Source organism: Narcine bancroftii, chromosome 4 (assembly GCF_036971445.1).
Source record: "Narcine bancroftii isolate sNarBan1 chromosome 4, sNarBan1.hap1, whole genome shotgun sequence".
Lineage (NCBI taxonomy): Eukaryota > Metazoa > Chordata > Chondrichthyes > Torpediniformes > Narcinidae > Narcine > Narcine bancroftii.
Window position 1 is genome coordinate 176,153,782 of NC_091472.1, and position 20,155 is coordinate 176,173,936.

A 20,155-nucleotide genomic window follows, 5' to 3' on the forward strand; every position below is an offset into this window, starting at 1 on the left:
AACACTCCATTAACTAACCTGCACTGCACATTTCTCCCTCTGCATTCAAACTTCCTGCCGACGTCCTGCCACAAAGCGCTGACATAACCAAAGAAACCGGTCGGCCATTTCCCTTTTCAATTCACCGAAGGAAGATGTCCTGGTAAGTTTTACTGCATTCCCTGACCACCTCTGAGGTAGGTCAGGGACCCGCTTGGGTTTTGATCAGTTTTCCCCCTTTCAAATCACGATGCTCCTCGGTCGTTAGCCAAGCAAATTGCCCTGTTAACCCTATTTTACATGGCAGTTTGAAAGGGCCTAGATACAATAGGAACATTTAAAAGGGTTTTATAGGTAGCCAGATGCATGTGAAGAGGATGGAGGGATGTCTATCACGTTTAAGCAACAAAGCTTTAGTTTGATTCACACATCAGGTCTGGCACAGACACACGAAGTCGAAGAGGCTGTTCCTATTCTATGAATGCTTTTAAGGGAAGTGAGCGAGGCAGCGAGAAAGAGAACTATGGAGGGATGTGCAATATGAAAACAAGCGTGGTTGGAGGCTGCTCTAATGGACTATAAATATCAATATGGAGTAAATAGTAAATTTGTGACTTAAATGCTAGGTCATTTTAAATTATTTTTAGAAGCTAGGCAAGAGAGGTAGAATCACAGTACCGCAAAAGTTCTGAAAAAGGTCACCTGTAAATTGGAGGACAGCGCTTCCTCTTCCGACCAGCCACCCTCCAACTGGGTAGCATTAAGGTCAACTTGGTTCTTTCTTCTTAATTTCAAATCTAACAACGTGCTGTCGCATTTGATTGTCCAAGAGATGTGCATGAAATACCTTAGAGGGAATGTAGTTCTCTATTTAGTTGTTTTGTCCTAAACTGCCCCAAATAAGGGGTTTGGATTGAGCTATACAAATGTGACACAAAATGTTACTGCTTCCTTTTCTTCAACTCACAATATTCACTTTTAAATCACCCTTGCTTTTTGTAACTCCAATTTTCTTTAAGCTGAGGACTCTTTAAACCCAATCAGGGAACCTAGTTTTCCTTGCCAGACATGTAACATGTGCACTTACAGTGGAGGGACGCCTTTGGTACTGAAAATCAACAGTGGGGTTGTGACCCCACATCCCAATATTCAGTTATAGATTATGACGGCTGGTCAAACATGTGTACAGCACTTGATATATTTGTTACTTGATTAAAAGCACCATGATTCCCACATTGTAAATACCTCGCTGCAGACATGGTGGCATCCAAATTTTAGTGAAGCAGACGGAAAGAAAATAAAAGAAATGCTTCATGCCAATAACACAATGTCGGTAAATGCCATTTTCTTTATAATTACATGGTTTTTTCTGTGATTGCAATTAGCCATTTTTCTTGTTTAGAGAGTGCAGAGAAGGTTTACCAGAATGTTGCCTGGGTTTAAGCATCTGGAGTATGGGGAGAGATTGGACAGATTGGGTCTTTATTCTTTGGAGCGTAGAAGGTTGAGAGGGGATTTGATAGAAGTATTTAAGATTATGAAAGGGATAGACAGAGTGGATGTGGATAGACTATTTCCGTTAAGAGGAGGAAAGATTAAAACAAGAGGACATGAGTTAAGAATTAAGGGGCAGAGGTTTAGAGGTAACATGAGGGGGAACTTCTTTACTCAGAGAGTGGTAGCCGTGTGGAATGATCTTCCAGGAGAAATAGTGGCGGCGGAGTCAATTGTATTATTTAAGAAAAGGTTGGACAGGTATATGGATGAGAAGAAGATGGAGGGTTATGGGCATTGTGCAGGGAGGTGGGACTAGAAAGGGGTGTTTGGTTCGGTGCGGACTAGAAGGGCCTAATGGCCTGTTTCCGTGCTGTAATTGTTATGTTATGTTATGTTATGTTATGTTATAATCAAATCTTACTGAATTATTGCGAATGCATTGCTGTAAATATTGCTGCTTTGATTGTTAAGACTACACTGCTTTGACTATTAGTTTAAAATTTGCTAAGGGAAATAATTCCCTGCTATGGACTGCCTGAGACACTGAATTCAGATAATGGTCCTCACTTTGTAGCCAAGGTAAATGAAAAATTGTGTACGGAATTGGGGATCCTGCAATGTTTCCATTTCTTCCATCAAACCCAGACACCAGGAATGGTGGAATGTGCGCATGGAACAGTGAAAAACCTAAGCTGGGGAAATTTGCGAAGGAAACGGGGCTAAAATTGGCTAAAAAGTGTTTCCCCTAGCATTGTTTAAAATGCGGGTGACACCACAGGTCAGGGCGATCTTCTGCAGAGATAGTTCGCAGACAGCCAATAGGGATACCTCAGGGACCAAAGCCTGCGCCATCAGTAATGTTGGATTTATCATCATTAGACGATGACATGACCAAATATCTGAGTAATCTAACAAAGACTTTTTTTGAGTGGTGCATTCACAGGTACATCAAACCCACCTACAGGAGAATGATCCAACAGATCAAAGTGGTGAATATTCTAACGTCAAACCTGAAAATTACATCCTCATGAGGAAGTGGGATCGGAAAAAATTGGGAGCTCAGTGGAAAGGCCCATTCCAAGCGCCGTTAACATAAATGTGTCGTACTCATATGTGGATAAGATGAATGCTTATAGCTATTGAATCTATTTCTATATTCTAACCAACTCAATAGAAAGTACCCCCTCAAGACCTAGCCCCTACCCCATACAGGAAAAGATAGAATGGATTTTTGAAATGGAGCAGATCACAAATAAGTGAAAGTAAGGAGATAAACATGTGGAGGACAGCAGGGTAACGTGACATTTTTTAAGAAATGATACCTACATTTACATAACCATACCAAACCTGGGAGAAAGTTGATGTAACTTTTACTGTATACAAAGAGTCTTACATTATCTTTGGCATAGGACATATCCATTGCTGACTATCAACTGGTCGTGGTCCTGTAAATTGTGATATGTGGCTCCCCATTTATAGAAGCTACAATGCTTTTAATGGCCAGAGGTAACTGGGTTTAAAACGAAAAGAGTTATCTCCAAGATGGAGCACGTCTTTATGGTTCTGTTCCCCTTCGTCAGTACAAGAAAGGCATGCAAAGAGCTGATTCGTCGACTCAGCACTGGGGCTATTGTTTCATCTTGTATTTGTATGTGTGAGTTCTTAAGACAATACATGGATGAAGAAAAAGGTTCCTTACTTTAAAATTGATATGAACAGCATCATGAGGCTGCAAACCTCCATTACAGTTCTTCATACTGTGTGTCTGCCCCCTGCTGGCAGCCAAGTCTAATCAAACAGTAAGGCATTGCTTGTTGCCATGCAAACCTGATCACTATCATTACAGCTATTGGTTGTTGAAATGGCTAAGGGGCTCCAAGTAACTGGGAAGGTGGTATTTCAACTGTCAGCAGAGATGGTTCCCATCTGTACTGTGGCAATTCAGAACCAAATGGACCCTGACTATATTCTGGCTGGTCAGGAGGGGAACCTGTAAAATTATGGGTTATGGCTACTGTACATATAGGTCTCGATGCCGCTTTAGTTGCCCATTCAGAGCCAGCTCTCCAGCGCATGACGTCCCGTTTTGCGGAAACTGCCAAAATGTTTGGCCTGAAAGTCAGCCTGAAGAAAACTGAGGTCCTCCATCAGCCAGCTCCCCACCATGACCACCAGCCCCCCCAAATCTCCATCGGGCACACTGAACTCAAAACGGTCAACCAGTTTACCTACCTCAGCTGCATCATTTCATCTGATGTATGGATTGACAAAGAGATAGACAACAGACTCGCCAAGGCAAATAGCGCCTTTGGAAGACTACACAAAAGAGTCTGGAAAAACAACCACCTGAAGAAACACACAAAGATCAGCATGTACAGAGCCATTGTCATACCCACGCTCCTGTTCGGCTCCGAATCATGGGTCCTCTACTGGCATCACCTACGGCTCCTAGAATGCTTCCATCAGCGCTGTCTCCACTCCATCCTCAACATTCATTGAAATGACTTCATCACCAACATCAAAGTACTCGAGCTGGCAGAGTCCGCAAGCATTGAATCCATGCTGCTGAAGACCCAACTGCGCTGGGTGGGTCACGTCTCCAGAATGGAGGACCATCGCCTTCCCAAGATCGTGTTCCATGGCGAGCTCTCCACTGCACAGAGGTGCACCAAAGAAGAGATACAAGGACTACTTAAAGAAATCTCTTGGTGTCTGCCACATTGACCACCGCCAGTGGGCTGATATCGCCTCCAACTGTGCATCTTGGCGCCTCACAGTTCGGCGGGCAGCAACCTCCTTTGAAGAAGACTGCAGAGCCCACCTCACTGACAAAAGACAAAGGAGGAAAAACCCAACACCCAACCCCAACCAACCAATTTTCCCTTGCAACCACTGCAATCGTGCCTGCCTGTCCCGCATCGGACTTGTCAGTCATCAACGAGCCTGCAGCAGACGTGGACATACCCCTCCATAAATCTTCGTCCGCGAAGCCAAGCTAAAGAAAGACATATAGGTCTGAAAACCTCACTAAATGGGTGAATGACATGCAAAAAGAAAGTCACAGGCCTTACAAGAAATTGATGTGAAATGCCTGACTGTGACACCTATCCCTTTGCACAATGCTTTGGCACTGGATGAACAACTTTTATAATGCTCCTAACTACCCTTGTGCATTTACTGTTTTATGCTGTCCAAGTATTCTCCACAGACCTTTTAGTGGTTTAGCATTTAAATGATAAAAAGGAGGGAATGTGAAAGTTTGTATTTTGAACTATCCAAAAATGACAGTTATTAAGAAAAAAACACAACTGATTTTGTCTTTATTAAAAACACCAGTCCCTAGTTTTGAAATTGGGGCCAGAGAGAGCCATGTGTTTACTGGGCAGATAGACAATTAAAACTAATCATCTCATCCTTCAAAGTCATCCGAATGAATAACTTCGGCCATTTCCTGGGTAAACAGTACTGCAACAGGCTTACAGAATCCAAAATGCCTTTTAACACAGAAGCACTAACTGACTTTGTCGGGCGAGTCAACGAACAACCCATTTTAAATGTCTTCCTGCGCTCAGCAGCTGATTAAACTTTACAGCCTTGTCAGTCACGATTTGAGTTATCAATGGGCATAGGGCACACACTGCAACATTGCCGGCTCCAGCTAAGCCTAGAAACTTCTTTCCCCATTGTTAACATTTATGGGTTAATATTATTGTGAGACCGACCATTTACACGTGATAATTAAAGACTAAAACTCAGGCATACAAGAAGGCGGATGTTACTGTGTATTGGAAGCAATCTTTCCAGACTTCTGCCAATTTCCTATGCAAGAAATTATATTTTTAAATTATGACTAGAACACACAAATAATTGCTTGACATCAGCCATGTTCCTGACTTTAGAAAAGTGCTATGCAAAATGTAAAGAATAAGCTTGCAACAATAAGTTCAAAGAGATGCCTATCAGATTTGTATGTAAGAGAATGCCCTAAATATTGAACCGTTTCACTTGGATCTTTGAATGAGGTTCTGGTATTAACTGGCGTGACATTGGGTCTACCTGACATTAATACGACTCATTCCTGTGATACAACAAAATCTGCGTCTGTATTTTGTGGTTCTGCAGTATATTTTTGTATCTTGACAGGCAGCATGACTGTCACAACCTCATGGTATCTATCTACTGAATTAATGCTCCTATGCTTCATTTCAAACTTCGAATGAGGAAAAAGGAACCCAATGTTAAATGCAGTCAGCCTCATGTTACAAAGGACAATAACAATTATTTAGAAAATTTTAGACTTTCTAGAGTAAATCGCACTGACCTTAGGGCCACTGGTACACTGAGAACTTTGGGGTGCAAGTTTACCACTTGCTGAAAATGGCAACACAGGGGCAGAGGGTTCTGCACAGTTCAGGTCTACAGGAAAGATAGAGTAGCCACGGAAGGTTGTGGGTATGAGGCTGGGTTTATTCTCATTGGGACATCGGAGACTGAGAAATGATCTAATAGAGGTTTATATAATTATGAGGGATCAATATTTTTGCACTGTCTTTATTTTAAAGAATGTAATTTATAGCAATATTTGACGGTGACGCTGCCACAAAATAACAAGTTTTGTCATATGTTCATGATAATAAGTCTGCTTCTGATTCTGAGATAGTCCTAATCTTTGTCCCATGGCAGGGATTCCAGAACTAAAGGGCACAGGTTGAAGGTGAGCGTGTTCATACTCAGCACAATTAAAGCTACTATGAAAGTCTTTGAGTGCTTTACAATTAACTGCAAAACAAGAACTGCTGTGCAGTTCCTACAGGAGGCCTCATCCCATTCATCGTGTCCAGTTTTGGTCCTCGTACGCAATGGTGATGGTGTCTCGATTTGTCCACAACTTTGTGACCATACAGAGTTGTTTTAATCTCAAAAACATACACTCTGAGAATTAAGTCTAGTTTCTTTCTAAAATAAAGTAATAAATTCATTCCTTATGGTTATATAGTCAAGGAAAACCAGGATATAAATTAAGTTAGGATTACATTGTTCAATGTCAAAAAGAACTTATTTAACAGAGTTGCCAGCTTGCACAATATAGATTAGCTAAGGATGGCCAATATAGCTCCTTATAAATATAGATGACTATTGAAAAATGTATCTTTCAGTCAGCACAATTTCCTGGGAACATGTTTGATTGCCTCTGGGACTCAGACAGAAACACCTCAGAATGCTTTTGTAAATAGTCCAATATTTTGCTTTTATTTTTCTTGGAATTTCCATGCATAGGTTAATTCAATAGAAATGAGAGGGCTGAGTCCCTACGACATTAAAAGACAGGCTTGATGGAACGGCTAGTCTGTTCTTATATTTTCTGATTGCCTGCATGAATACCTTCTTTCAGTTCAATGTCACTGACTTGACCCTACTTGACACAGATCACATCCCCTATTATTAGTTGCATGTAAGTAACTCTAAATTATTGAATGTCAAAAACATTAATATAATTAGGACATCCTTCAACACCAATGAAATGCATTTAAAAGACATTCCAATGTTGTAAAACACAGGTATAACCAACAGTGTTGCAATTACATGTAAAGAATTAATTGATTAGAGAGATTACCAAAAGCTTGGTCAAAAGAATGGATTTAAGGAGGGTTGTAAAAGAGGATAGTGATAGTGGAGAGATGCAAGAATTTGGGGAGTGAATTCCAGAGCCCAGTGCCTGGGGCCACTGGAGGTACAGTTCTCATTGTAGTTTGGAAGGCAGGATGGACATGAGGGATTTACAAGGAGCCAGTGTCAGACACAGATGGAAAGAAAATTAATGCCCATTTTTCTACATTCATTCAAGGGATGTGGGCTTTGAAGTCTGATGTTCAGAAGGTGGTGGTGGTGAGCTGCTGCCACAAAGCTGTTAAGGAGGGAAATCTGGGACATTGACTCATCAATAATGGAGGAATGTTCAGCAGGGTTAAACAAATGGTTGGCCATCAGGTTTGGAAACCGGGTCTGAAATCGACTTTTTAAGATGCCCAAGATCCTGTGCACCGTTAAAAGTTCCTTACTCACTCATATCTCTTCCCACAGCCCCTCCACCTTTCCAGAGCATGCAAAAGAAACCAGGTAACTACAAAGGTAGGCTTACGTCAGCAAGAGAGTGGGTATTTCAGGGAACTGAGAACTAAAATTGGAGGTGAAGTGCCTTGGGTACCAGAAGGGTGGGTGCTGATCATAAATTAGAGAGCTGGGCGTTGTGTCCAGGATCAGGAGGTAGGGATTGGGCTAATGTCAGAAGAATGATTGGGTCAAGGTTGAAAGAGTAGATGTCAGGCTGATCAGGTTGGTGGAAGGATCAGGAGAAGTGAGAGATGCTCATGATCAAGAAGATGGGTAATGCTGGCCTTTCCCGAAGGGGCCCATGCGATCCAAACAATGGAACAGGATGCGATATGGTCACGTTACTTCTTCAAAAGGTTCACAGGGGGATCTTGGTGATCCACAGTCTTAAGAAAGAGGCCAGCTCAGACAAATCCTTGCATACAGAGAATAAGGAGATCCTTTTATTCTGAACTGTATGACACTAAGGCTACAGATGAAATGGCCTTCCAGAACTTCCTGTCATGGAGGTCTTAGACAACAGCAAGCAGGGAGCCTGGATCAGCCAATTATCCTGGATGAGCTGATGAACTCCACCTATTACTTTGGGTTGAGTAAAACTCCTAGAAGTAATCTCTTACTTGCTGAGTTGTACACAGCTCTGTGGAACTGGGTAGGCCCAGATCTGTTGGAAGTATACAATGCTATGTATAGGCAAACATGTCAGACTCCAAGAGGAAGGGCATTATCATCGTCATCTTCAAACAAAAGGTGCTCAGAAATATGGGCTAAGGGGAGGGAGTCCAAAATTGGATTGAAGTGTTCCACACAGAAATCTGTAGTGCGGTACAATTCAATGGGTGGGAAAAAGAGAGCTTCCCCATCAAGTCTGGAGTCAGGCATGGTTGGCCACTCTCTCCAGTTATATTTGTGCACTGCATAGAATCCTTTGCTGAATCCATCAGGAAGGAAGAAGGTATAAGAGAAGTGGTGTTTGCCAGGCAGCGGAGGTACTCAGGTCAAGGCCTCTATGTACATGGTTGACATTGTTATCTTTTGTTTGGACCCATGAAAAGAAAGCACCTGTGGTGATACGACCACCAGCCTATTGCAGGGGGTGATCTCTGTACCTGCAGGAAGACCATCTAAGGGCCGAGTCCACCTGACCAGCTGTCAATCAGCTGACCTGAATAGACCCTCCTAGGGGGCTGACTCCACCTGGCTGACTATCAATCAGCCGACCCGAATATAGACCTGAGCCAGCCCCTCCTGAGCCAGTTACACGGGAGCCACCGAAGCACGAATTGGTATTCAGACTTTTACCTGAATAAAGCCTCTTTCAAGTTTTGTGTTTGCTTGCTGTTACCTCAGCGCACCACAGCACGTGATGAACAGGGACTCATATTAGATGCACTGATAAGGAAGGTGTGATTTTTAGAATAGCTGCAACCACAGAGACTGGAAGAACTGAGTAATCCATATTATAAAAAGGGTGGGGAGGAAGCAAGTCATGATAGATCATGGCAAATGTTTGATGGCCTATGACCCAGCTAATCAAGCAAGTGATAATCCTGTGGTGGACCTTGGGAAAGTCTGGGAAGGGTTGAAAAAGGAGGCATAATAAAGGCTCTAGACTGAAGCATTGACTAACCATTTCTCCCCATGAATGCTGTCTGACCCATTGAGTTCCTCCAGCAATTCTTTGTCTGCTCAAGATTCCAGCATCTGCTGCTTTTGTGTTTCTCTGATGTGTACTAATGTTGGAGAGAGTGCCCCAGAGGAGATGAGTCTGGAATAAACTAGCTTGGTATTCTACAGAGAGGGGTGGTAATGTTTCATCAGGAGATGAGAGGGGTTTACACAGAGAATACCAAATTTCAATAGCTCCACCCTTCCTTTCACTACATCTCTTTTTCTCTCCTGTGGCCCAAACCACTTTCTCCAGGTCAAATAGCAACTTGCCTATACTTCTTTTCACGTACGATACTGAATTCAGTGTTCACAGCATTGTTGCTTGCACTCTTTAACTTTCCATTCTTTTCACAATCAGACATCCTTATAACCCTCAACTGAAGTTTGACGAGCATTACGTCAACTTTCAATTAGGCTCTCGACAACTAATAATACACCACCTCTGAACATATTTCTGGGCAGCAATGGATGGTGGGTGCTATTTGCTATGCCTTGAAGGCCCAATTTCTTTATGCGACCTATTTCATTCCCTTTCACCTTAGATCCACCTCTTCTGCTAATCTTTCATGCCAGCCACTAACTCAAGCTCTTTCTTCCTTGTCATCTTCATTGGGCTTCACCTTGGTTCAAGATCGGTTACCTCACTAACACTTTCCACTACTGATGAAGGACTGGAGACTTGAAGCATTTGTCCTTCTCATTTTGCTTAATATTTAAAGAGGGGCTTCAGTTGTGTTGAAATTGTTCAATTATCTGGTTTTGTTCTCAAAGTGGACAGAAATTATGGGGAGATTTGCTCGATTCACTCTTCTTCTAAAGGGTGCAGATGGGGGAACCTAATTCTACAAGGAGAAATATTGGCAAACAAAGGATGCAGATTTAAGATAATTGGCTTAAAGTTCAGGAAGAGATTAAGGAATCTCATTTAAGCAGTGAGTTATTACAGCCTACAATTTACACAATGAATAGGTGGTGGAAGTAATTTCAATATTAACTTTCTAAAGAAAATTGGATGTTTACCTGATAAGAAAGAAAAATTGCAGCACTGTGGGAAAGATTGGAGATGTCAGACTCATTAATTAACTCCTTCATGCAGGTGGCACAGGCAAAATGGAGTGAATAGCTTCTCTGAAATGTAAGATTTCTTGTTTGTCTAAGTCCAACATTTCTACACCTTGTCTGAAAGACCAAAGAATTTTAATTTTTAATTTTAGACATATAGCCCTTTTGGCCCATGAGCCAATTGACCTACAACCCTGGAACATTTTGAAAGATCTGAAGCAGCCAGAAGAAACTCACACAAACACATGGAGAACGTACAAACCCATTACAGACAGTGCTGGATTTGAACCCGGGTCACTGGCACTGAAACAGCGTTACACTAACCACCACTAATCGTGCTGCTCAAATTGAACAAAGAAAATTTTATTTTATATTCTTTTTTCTTTCCACTCACATACCACTTCAAATACTCCCTATGCCGTAGCTGCTCTGTGATTAGTAAGGGATTGCTTAAGGTGGTTTGTGGGTGGAAAGAAAAAGTTTGAAAACCACTGTTTTAATCATACATAATTGACTCATTATGTGCACGGTTTCCTAACTCCAAAGGAAATGGGCCAAAGTCAATTTTTCTCAAGCAAAATATTTCAGTAACAATTGGGTCTAGAGCAATGATTCTCAACCTTCCCTTCCCACTCACATCCCACCTTAAGCAGTCCCTTACTAATCACAGAGCACCGATGGCACAGGGATTACTTAAAGAGGTATGTGAGTGGAATGAAAATGGTTGAGATCCACTGATGTGGGCAATGAACAAATCAACTAATTGAAAGACTTCACATTCATCTTAGGAAATCCCTTGGGGTCAAGGATAACTTGCTACACTCTGGTTTTTAGGAGGAAAAAGGGACCAGTGTGGGAACTAAAGATGATTCCACTGATGGAATGGAAAGTGTTCAATAGGGCTGGAGGAAGCACAGTTTGTGGTGGGGGGGGGGGGGGGGGTGGGGTTCATTCCTTCCACTGTTTATGCAAGGCTTCTTTGTGCTTTCAATGCATGGACTCAAGGTTGCCATTCCATCCCTCAATAACTTCCCCTTTGACTCATCCCATTTTCACCGAGCCAAAGGGGTAGCCATGGGTACCAGCATGGGCCCCAGCTATGCCTGCCTTTTTTATATCTATGTGGAGCAATCCATGTAGCAAGCCTGCACAGGGAAGGCTCCTCAACCCTTCTTCTTCACTATATTTATGACTATATTAGTGCTGCCTCATGCATCCATGATGAGATCATTAACTTTATCCACTTTTCTGCCAAATTCCACCCCAACCTCAAATTCACTTGATCCATCTCTAGCAATGCTCTTCCCTTTCTCAATCTCTTTGTCTCTGTTTGGGAAACAAACAATCAACAGACATTTTCTACAAACCCACAGTTACCTCCACTACGTCTCTTCATACCCTGTCCTCTGTAAAGATTATATTCTTTCTCACAATTCGTCCATCTCCATCACATCTGATCCCAGGGCGAGGTCTTCCATGCATCCGAGATGTCCGCTTTCTTCAAAAAAATGTGGCTTCCCCTCCACCACCATCAACTTGGCCCTCAACCATATATCCTCCATTTCCAGCACATCTGCCGAGGCCCCCCTCTACCCCCAGATGCAATAAGGACAGGATTCCCCTTGTCCTCGCCTACCAATCCCACCAGGACCACATCCAACATATCATCCTCTGCAATTTCTGCCACCTGCAACATGATCCCGTCACTGGACACATCTTTCCCTCTCATCCCCTCTCCATCATCCACAGGGACCGCTCCCTACTTGACCTCCTCATCCACTCTTCCCTTCCCATCAATCGCCTCCTTGGTACCGATCCCTGTATCAACAGGAAATGCTGCACTTGCACTTCCTCCCACACTACTATGTGGAGCCCCAAACAGTCCTTCCAAGTGATGCAACACTTCACTTGTGAATCTTCAGGGCTCATCTACTGCGTCTGGTGCTCCCTTTGTAGCATCATTTACATCCGAGAGGAAGGACACAAACTTCACTCCCTCCGTTGTAATAGAAGGGATCTTCCAATGACCACCCTTTATAATTCCTCACCCCATTCCCTTACCGGCATATCTAACCATAGTCTCATGCACTGCCCAACTGAGACTATCTGCAAAGTGGAGGAACAACATATATTCCATGTGGACACCCTCCAACCAGATGGCATTAACATCGACTTCTCTAGTTTCCATTGTCTCCACCGCCTACCACCGATCTCTCTTCCTGTGTCTTATTTTCTCCAGCTCCCAGCCCCTTGTTACTCTCTCTTTCCCTATCCCTGCCTCCTTTCTTCCAGTTCTTCATTCACAGAGCTGTCCCCCTCCCCCCATTAATTCTCAGCTTTTCTCTCCTTCCCTTCTCTCCTTATCCATCTATGACCTCATGGCTATTGGCCCACGCTTCTCCACCTGCCGTTTCTCCCCCACCCCCCACCATTTGACTGAGGCACCTTCCTGTTTTTGGCTCATACCTTGATGATTGGCTCAGGCGCAAAGCATTGGTTATACTTCTTTGCCTCCTAGCTGTGGAACCTGCGAGTTTCTCCAGCATTTATGTGTATTTACAGCGCCCTCCAAAATGTTTGGGACAAAAGCACTTTTTTTTTCCTTTCATTTGCCCCTGTGCTCCACGGTTCTAAATATATAATCAAAGAAATCACATGTGATTAAAGTGCACATTTCAGATTTTATTAAAAGTTATTTGTTTGTATACATTTTGGCTTGACCATGTAGAAAAAACAGCACTTTTCATGCATAGTTCCCCCATTTCAGGGCACCATAATATTTGGGACATAGCAATGGTATGTAAATTAGTCATGAGTGGTATTTTGTTGAATATCCCTGGCATGTAATAACTGCTTGAAGTCTGTGATACATCTTCTCCAGTGATGCTCTACCAGGCCTCCACTGCAGCTATCTTCTTTCTGCTCCTGCTTGTTTTGGGGACTTGTCAAGTCAAGTCAATTTTATTTATCGTCCTTATGCTCACATGGTAGGATGAGATAGCGTTTCTCCAGGAACAAGGAGCATATTTACATAGATGTAAATTAGGAAAGCAGTTAACACATTAAAATATTAAGTTTTACATTGAAAGTCCACGGCGCACTATGCACATCTGTACTAGGAGTTCAGGAGCCTGATGGCATGGGGGGAAAAGTTGTTTCCCATTCTGGACGGAAGGGCCTGAGTGCTTTGGTACTTCCTGCCAGATGGTAGAAGGGAGAACAGTTTACATGCAGGATGTGTGGCATCTGTCACAATGTTTATTGCTGTCCGCTTGCATTGTGTGTAATCCCCTTAGATTTTCTCTTTAGTTTATGGAAGGCATGCTCAATTGGATTTAGACTTGGCCATTCTATAATTTTCCAGATTTCAGCTTTGAAAAACTCCTTTGTTGCTTTAGCAGTATGTTTGGGATCAATGTCTTGCTGTAGGATGAAATGCCGTCCAATGAGTTTGGAGGCATTTGCTCAAACTTGAGCAGATAAGATGTTTCTAGACACCTCAGGATTCATTTTGCTTCTGCCATCAGCAGTTACATGATTAATGAAGATAAGTGACCAGTATCTGTGGCAGCCGTACATGCCCAGACTATAACACCCCCACCACGATGTTTCACAGATGAGGTGGTATGATTTGGATCTTGGGAAGATGCCTCCACACTTTGTGTTTGCCATCTGGTTAATCTTGGTCTCATCAGTCCACAGGACATTTTTCCAGAATTCTGGAGGCTCTTCTAAATACTTCTTGACAAATTGTCATCCAGCCATCCTGCTTCTGTGGCTAACTCATGGTTTGATCTTGTAGTGCAGACTTTGTATTTATGTTCTTTAAGTCTTCCATGGAGTGTAGACATTGACACATTCACACCTGCCTCCTGAGGTGTTTCTGATTTGTTGGACAGCTGTTTGGGAATTTTTCTTCATTATGATGTCATCAGCAATGGAGGCCTTCCTTGGAATACCAGTCCCTTCGCGATTACTGAGTTTACTCTTTCTTCTTAATGATGCTCCAAACAGTTGATTTTGGTTATCCTAAGGTTTGAGCGATGTCTCTGACTGTTTTATTTTTTGTTTTCCAGCCTCGTAATGGCATCTTTGACTTTCATTGCCACAACTCTGGTCCTCATGTTGAAAAACGGCAACTACAGGCTCCAAAGGTGATCAAACGCTAAGAAGCAAGCCCAGCTCTCTTATACCTGCACCAATGAGGCAATTAAAAAATACCTGAGTTATCACAAATACCTGTAAAGCCAAATGACCCAAATATTAGGGTACCCTGTGATTTCTACAGGGTGAAACCAAAATGTATAAATATAACCTGAAATAAAATCTGGAATGCACACTTTAATGACATGAGAATTGTTTGAACACAGGGGCAAATAAAGGAAAACAATGTGTCTTTGTCCTAAATTACCATGGAGGGCATTGTACATTTAATTCCATCCTGATGTGTTTCTTCTCCACTTGGAGCAGTCGTTGGTCAGGGATTCCCAACAGTCAGTGGGGTTGTTGTTCTTCCTTATGAAGGCTTTGAGCATTTCTTCCAGTCTCTAGTAATGTTTGAAATAGATCTATTCTGGGAGTCTAGTATCACGCATTACAAGGCTGGTTCAACAAACACATCTGAGAGCCATTAGGGCTTCAATGCTGGCAATGTTAGCTTGGGTGAAGACACTGACACTGGATCACTGATCCTTCCAATGAGATCTTGCAGAGGCACCACTGGTGGTATTTTTATATCAGGACTGAGACTCTCGTAGTCTTGATAAAGGGTGGAGACCAGAATTATTAACTGACCATTTCTACCCATGGATGCTGTCTGACCCACTCAAGCTCCTCCAGCAGTTCTTTGTTTGCTCAAGATCCCAGCAGCTGCAGTCTGTGTTTCCCAATCAGTGTGGATCTGGTGTGGTGGAACTTGGAGTCTGAGCGGAGGCAAACATAAATGTCACCTGCATATTACAGCACAGCTTCTGAAGGTCAGGTGACCTTATATCTGGCCCTGTCGTCATTGGTTTCCCACGATTTGCAAATTATTACCATGCATTGTCCATTTAGAAGCAAACAAACCCTGCTTGCTGTACGTGGTGAAACGATGTAAAACAATTCCAAATTTATTGTGCAAAGTTTTTTCTTCATTTATAAGCAGTAACTAAATGACTATAATAATACATTATAGATTAATGCAATTACTGAACCTTGAATGTAACAATATTGCAAAATACACAAGAGCCCAGTAAATTATACTAAATTTTGGCTTACTCATGGAAAATCTTTGCAACATATTGGCTTCAATACAACCAAGTTTAAGGCAATGTCACATTTACACCTAATAAATAAATCATGAGAAAATATAATATGTACCAGTGATGTCTATAAGGATCTAAATAAAATATAGTCTCAAAGCCCTGTGATTTATTTACTGGAGAGCGCTCTGACTGGAAAAGTCTTAAATGACAACAGCTACAGCAGGATAAATGCTGCAGTAAGGCCTGTAACATTGTGAAGGCAGTTTATCTTCCACTATCCCTATGAATGGAACTTCCATATATCAGATTATGAGGATTATTTTTCTGTATTTTGCACTTCTGCAATCAAACATTCAATTCTCCTTAAGTCATCATCCATTATGAGAAACTGAAGGGCAGGAAACAATCTGCTGGTCCATTCAATAAAACACGAAAGCCTACAGATGCAGTGATTGAAGTATAATGCTGGTTTTGCCAGCAATGTGCCTTGTGCTGGTACATTCAACCTGCCCCTTTTATTATGTGTGATAGTACAGATCTATCACCAATGTATATAGTGTATATAGTTACAGTATCTAGACTGTGCTTACAGCGATTGGCTGAGAGCTAAGCCACGCCTACTGTCTGGGCCTTAAAGGGTTGTGTCCCTAGCCAGGTCGGATCATTCCGGACTGGTCGGCCACCTGTGAAGAGCTCCTGTCTTTTGCTAATAAAAGCCTTGGTTTGGTCAACAAGTCTTTGATTCTTTCGACGAGCTCTACATTATGCACCCATTCTTTCTCAACAGACTTACTGTTCTGGCTTGTCACCAGCATCATCTATTATTATATATTTCAACCAAATTAACAAAGCATACTGACCCGAGGAGACATCTTCAGGCATTGCATTCTAAATTTAAGTAAACCTTGCAAGGAAAATAACAGTCCTGATCCAGCTGCAACAATCCCATCCAATAACAATGTAGGGAGCTTCACCACCAGCCCCTGAAGGGCAGGTCTTACTGGGCATTATTTTTCTATTTCCTACATTATTCACTTTCTCCAAGGCAGATGTCCAACCCTGTGACAAATCATTATGATTTTGAAATCAAATAAACAGGAACAACCCTCACAGCAAGAGGAAACTTGAACGGAAACAGTCTAGCCCTGATAAAGGATAGAAGGTCAGCATGCCCCTCTTTAAAAAACATTGAGGCTGGCAACTTTTACTCGGAGGCAGGCATTATCGAAAAACGATGGAATTTATTACTTTGAAAGAGCTGCCTTTATTACCAAAACAATACTTAAGTCAGAGTGGTTGTGTGAAGAAACATACATAATCGAACAGCATAGAAGGCTATTCAACCCATCTGTCTATGCTAGCTCTCAGGGAAATCTATCATTCTGGTTCTACTCTTTACTTCCCTGTAACCAATCTTCTTGCACATGGCCATCGATCCTTCCAATTCTCCCACTGTCAACCTATACTAGGGGTTATGCACAGCAGCTAATTAACCAGCCAATGTGCTTTTGGAATTTGGGTGGAAACTGGAGAATCCAGGGTAACAGGAAGAATGTACAGACTCCATGTGGATGGCATCCTAGGTCAGCGTGGAACCTGGGTCACTCCAGCTGTGATGCAGCAGCTCCAATCTCTGCCCTCCGGTGCCTCCTTACTGCCATAACTCTATCCCAAAAAAAATGTTGTCACACCAGGAATGTTAACATTTTCTAAACTTTCTCGAGATGATTGTAAATCATCCTTAGATTTTGTATTATTTCACGAGGAGATACAAGGGATCTATTCTACAGATATTAAACTGCATGCAGAGTCACCAATAAAAGGAAGGAAAATATTCCAAATAATGAATTGTTGGATTGTTGCCTGAGCAAATTTGAAAAGAATCCTGAGGTAGCCAATAACGTAGCTCCTACCTTACACCATTTTTAAATTTTGTCGTCACTCAAAAATTGGCTTGATGGGCGGCAATCATACCATACATTGCAAGCAGAGACCTGGGCAGATATACACCCAACGTTATACTCTAAGGCAGGGTTTCCCAACCAGGGGTGCTCGAGATAGCATTCCAGGAGGTGCGAGATAACATTTCAGTTTTTTAAAATAAATCCATACTCCTTCAATTTGGATAATATGTCGGATGATGAAAAGCTGAAGGAAGATCCTATTGAACTGCACACAAATCGTGTTCTTGAAATGCAGTTTGAAAGGAAAACTTTGGAACAATATTGGTGTTCGGCAATGGACATGTTTCCAAGACTTTGTGAAAAAGCACTAACTGCTCATCCAATTCGCGACGACATACTTATGCGAGTCTGGATTTAGTGGCCTTTTGTCAATCAAGACAAAATCTAGAAATCGCTTGGGTGCACAGGCAGACGTGCGGATTGGTATCAGCAACAAAGTCCCACGTTTTGAAAAACTCTTAAGCAATAAACAGGAACAAAAGAGTCATTAAATTTAAATTGGCTTATGAACATTTGAACATTAGTTCTTTAATTTTTTTAAGAAACTTCATGCATGGATGAAAATTTAATTTTTTTGTAGGGTTTATGCAACTTTTAATTAGTTGTAATATTTTTTCTTTTCCGTATGTTTCATTTTTGTTTATATATTATTAAAAATTGATTATACACATTTGTTTTGGTCACCTTTACCTTTTCTTAAATAAATTATTACTTTAAGGGGTGCAAGAACACGTTAAAAATTTTTAGGGGTACGGGGCATAAAAAAGGTTGGGAACCACTGCTCTAAGGGTATTCTTTTCACTTGAGTCCAATGTGTATACAAGCGGGCAAAGTCAATGGCGAACTTCATCCTGGTATGACCACAATTTGCCTGTGACAATAATATATCCATGAAGGGGATTGAATTCATTGCCCCAAGTTACTCATTTTGATATAAGAATGCACATACAATAATAAAGGAATGCATAAACATGTGTCTCCTTCATATGTAAATACATCTGTCTCCAAGTATTTGCTTTATATTTCTCCTTTATTCACATCCACAGAAAAGGCATCAAGTGGGTCTGATTTCATTAGAATAATGGCATCACCATGGTTTTTATGTTAGGACAAAAATGTCTTTGTGCTCACCAGAGCAGCAGCGAATCCATTCTTGCAGAAAATGCTTGGGGCTATTGAATTATGTAACGTGAAAACCTTTTTTATTTCAGGCGAACAAAAGAATTAGCTGGTTTAAAGGAAATGCTAAATTGTATTGATTTTAAATGTCAAAAAATCTCAATGATATTTTCTTGAAAATGTTGGTTCAGGAAAACATTTCAGAAAGTTTTTTATAAGTGAAACTTCTGCAGCCTCCCTCTTGCTGATAGCAACCACCATTGTTCTGTGGTCACTCTTAATCGAGAAACTTGAGGCCTTTATGCAAGATTTTCAGGACACATTATTTAGGATAGATTTTTATCATTAGGTTAATTCAATTCCTCTTTGAAGAATGAACAACAGATTCAACTCTACCTTGAATGATTTAAAAAAAAACTCCCTTTTCACCTCAAGTTCAATACTCTAGGCATGTTGCTGCAAATTGACAGGGTTTACTTGCCAAGGTAAAGGTCAGTCCAACCCCACATCATACCAATCATACCACCCCCTGTATGATCTAGTAATACTCTTTCATTGGCCAGTACAGCTCCTTGCAAAGTGCTCACATTTACAAAGTTATCCTTCATCAGCTGCTTCACTTTAGCAATTATGTTTATTTGATTTGATCATTCTATTATCTATGTAGTCCCTGCAACCAAATTCAGCTTTGAAGTGGCTTCATTGGCCCAGTACAAATACCGAAGGTAACCAGTAAAAGGCATCTATTGCAGTGAGGCAGCAAAAGTCAGGGAGTTGCATTGTGGGTGAGAGGATTCATGATCTTGATCTGAAAAAAATTGCCTTTGTTAAATTAAGAAACTTGGCCAGAGTTTTACACATTCCCTAAGTGTACCAAAGGCAAAGGTAGCATTCTTAGTTTGAGTACTGATGGGCTTCCAGATCTGATGTTACAAATATATTAACAAATACATCAACTCAGACTTAAAAGAATCAATTCCAGTTCAATATGTCAACAATTAGCACGCTGCACACTCCAATTACCGCCATGTTTCAAGTTAACGTTTGGGATTTAGATTGGATTTACTCAGACTCATCAATGCTTCGCAGCAATCATTCCTCTCACATTCAGATTAAACTCTGGTCCCAATGGTGGTCTGAATGAGCTCTGCCACAAACACCAAATCTCTGGCATTGATGGCAGCTGCAAATCCAGGCCTTTTCTTTCCTTCCAAGCAAATTCTGCTCTACGTTTGACGGCTTTCTTTTGTTGCCTTCTGAAGGAATACCTTTGAGGAATTTGCATTGCATCGAATTAGTCATGGAATGATCAAATTAACAACTTGCATCTGTTCACCCAGCAGACTCTCCACATTAATTATGCATGCAAATCAGTTTATAATTAAAATTATATGTAACAGCACAAATGCTCCCAACATCCTCTGCTGACTTGAAGCTGTATCATTATTCTGTTCTCAAGCAAGAAAAATAAAACCTGTCAGGTTCTTGATTTAAAAGAATGTTGGT

At 41.5% G+C, this 20,155-nt stretch overlaps 2 long non-coding RNA genes across 2 annotated transcripts in view; one reads left to right on the forward strand and one right to left on the reverse strand.

Moving 5' to 3' along the window:
* Positions 1-20,155, reverse strand: part of LOC138759986 (uncharacterized) — a 99,941-nt gene that overhangs the window by 9,674 nt on the left and 70,112 nt on the right. The window lies entirely within an intron of this gene.
* On the forward strand, positions 62-14,665 carry LOC138759985 (uncharacterized). Its single transcript, XR_011355300.1, has 2 exons — positions 62-142; positions 14,397-14,665. It is a non-coding gene; the product is annotated as an uncharacterized lncRNA (long non-coding RNA).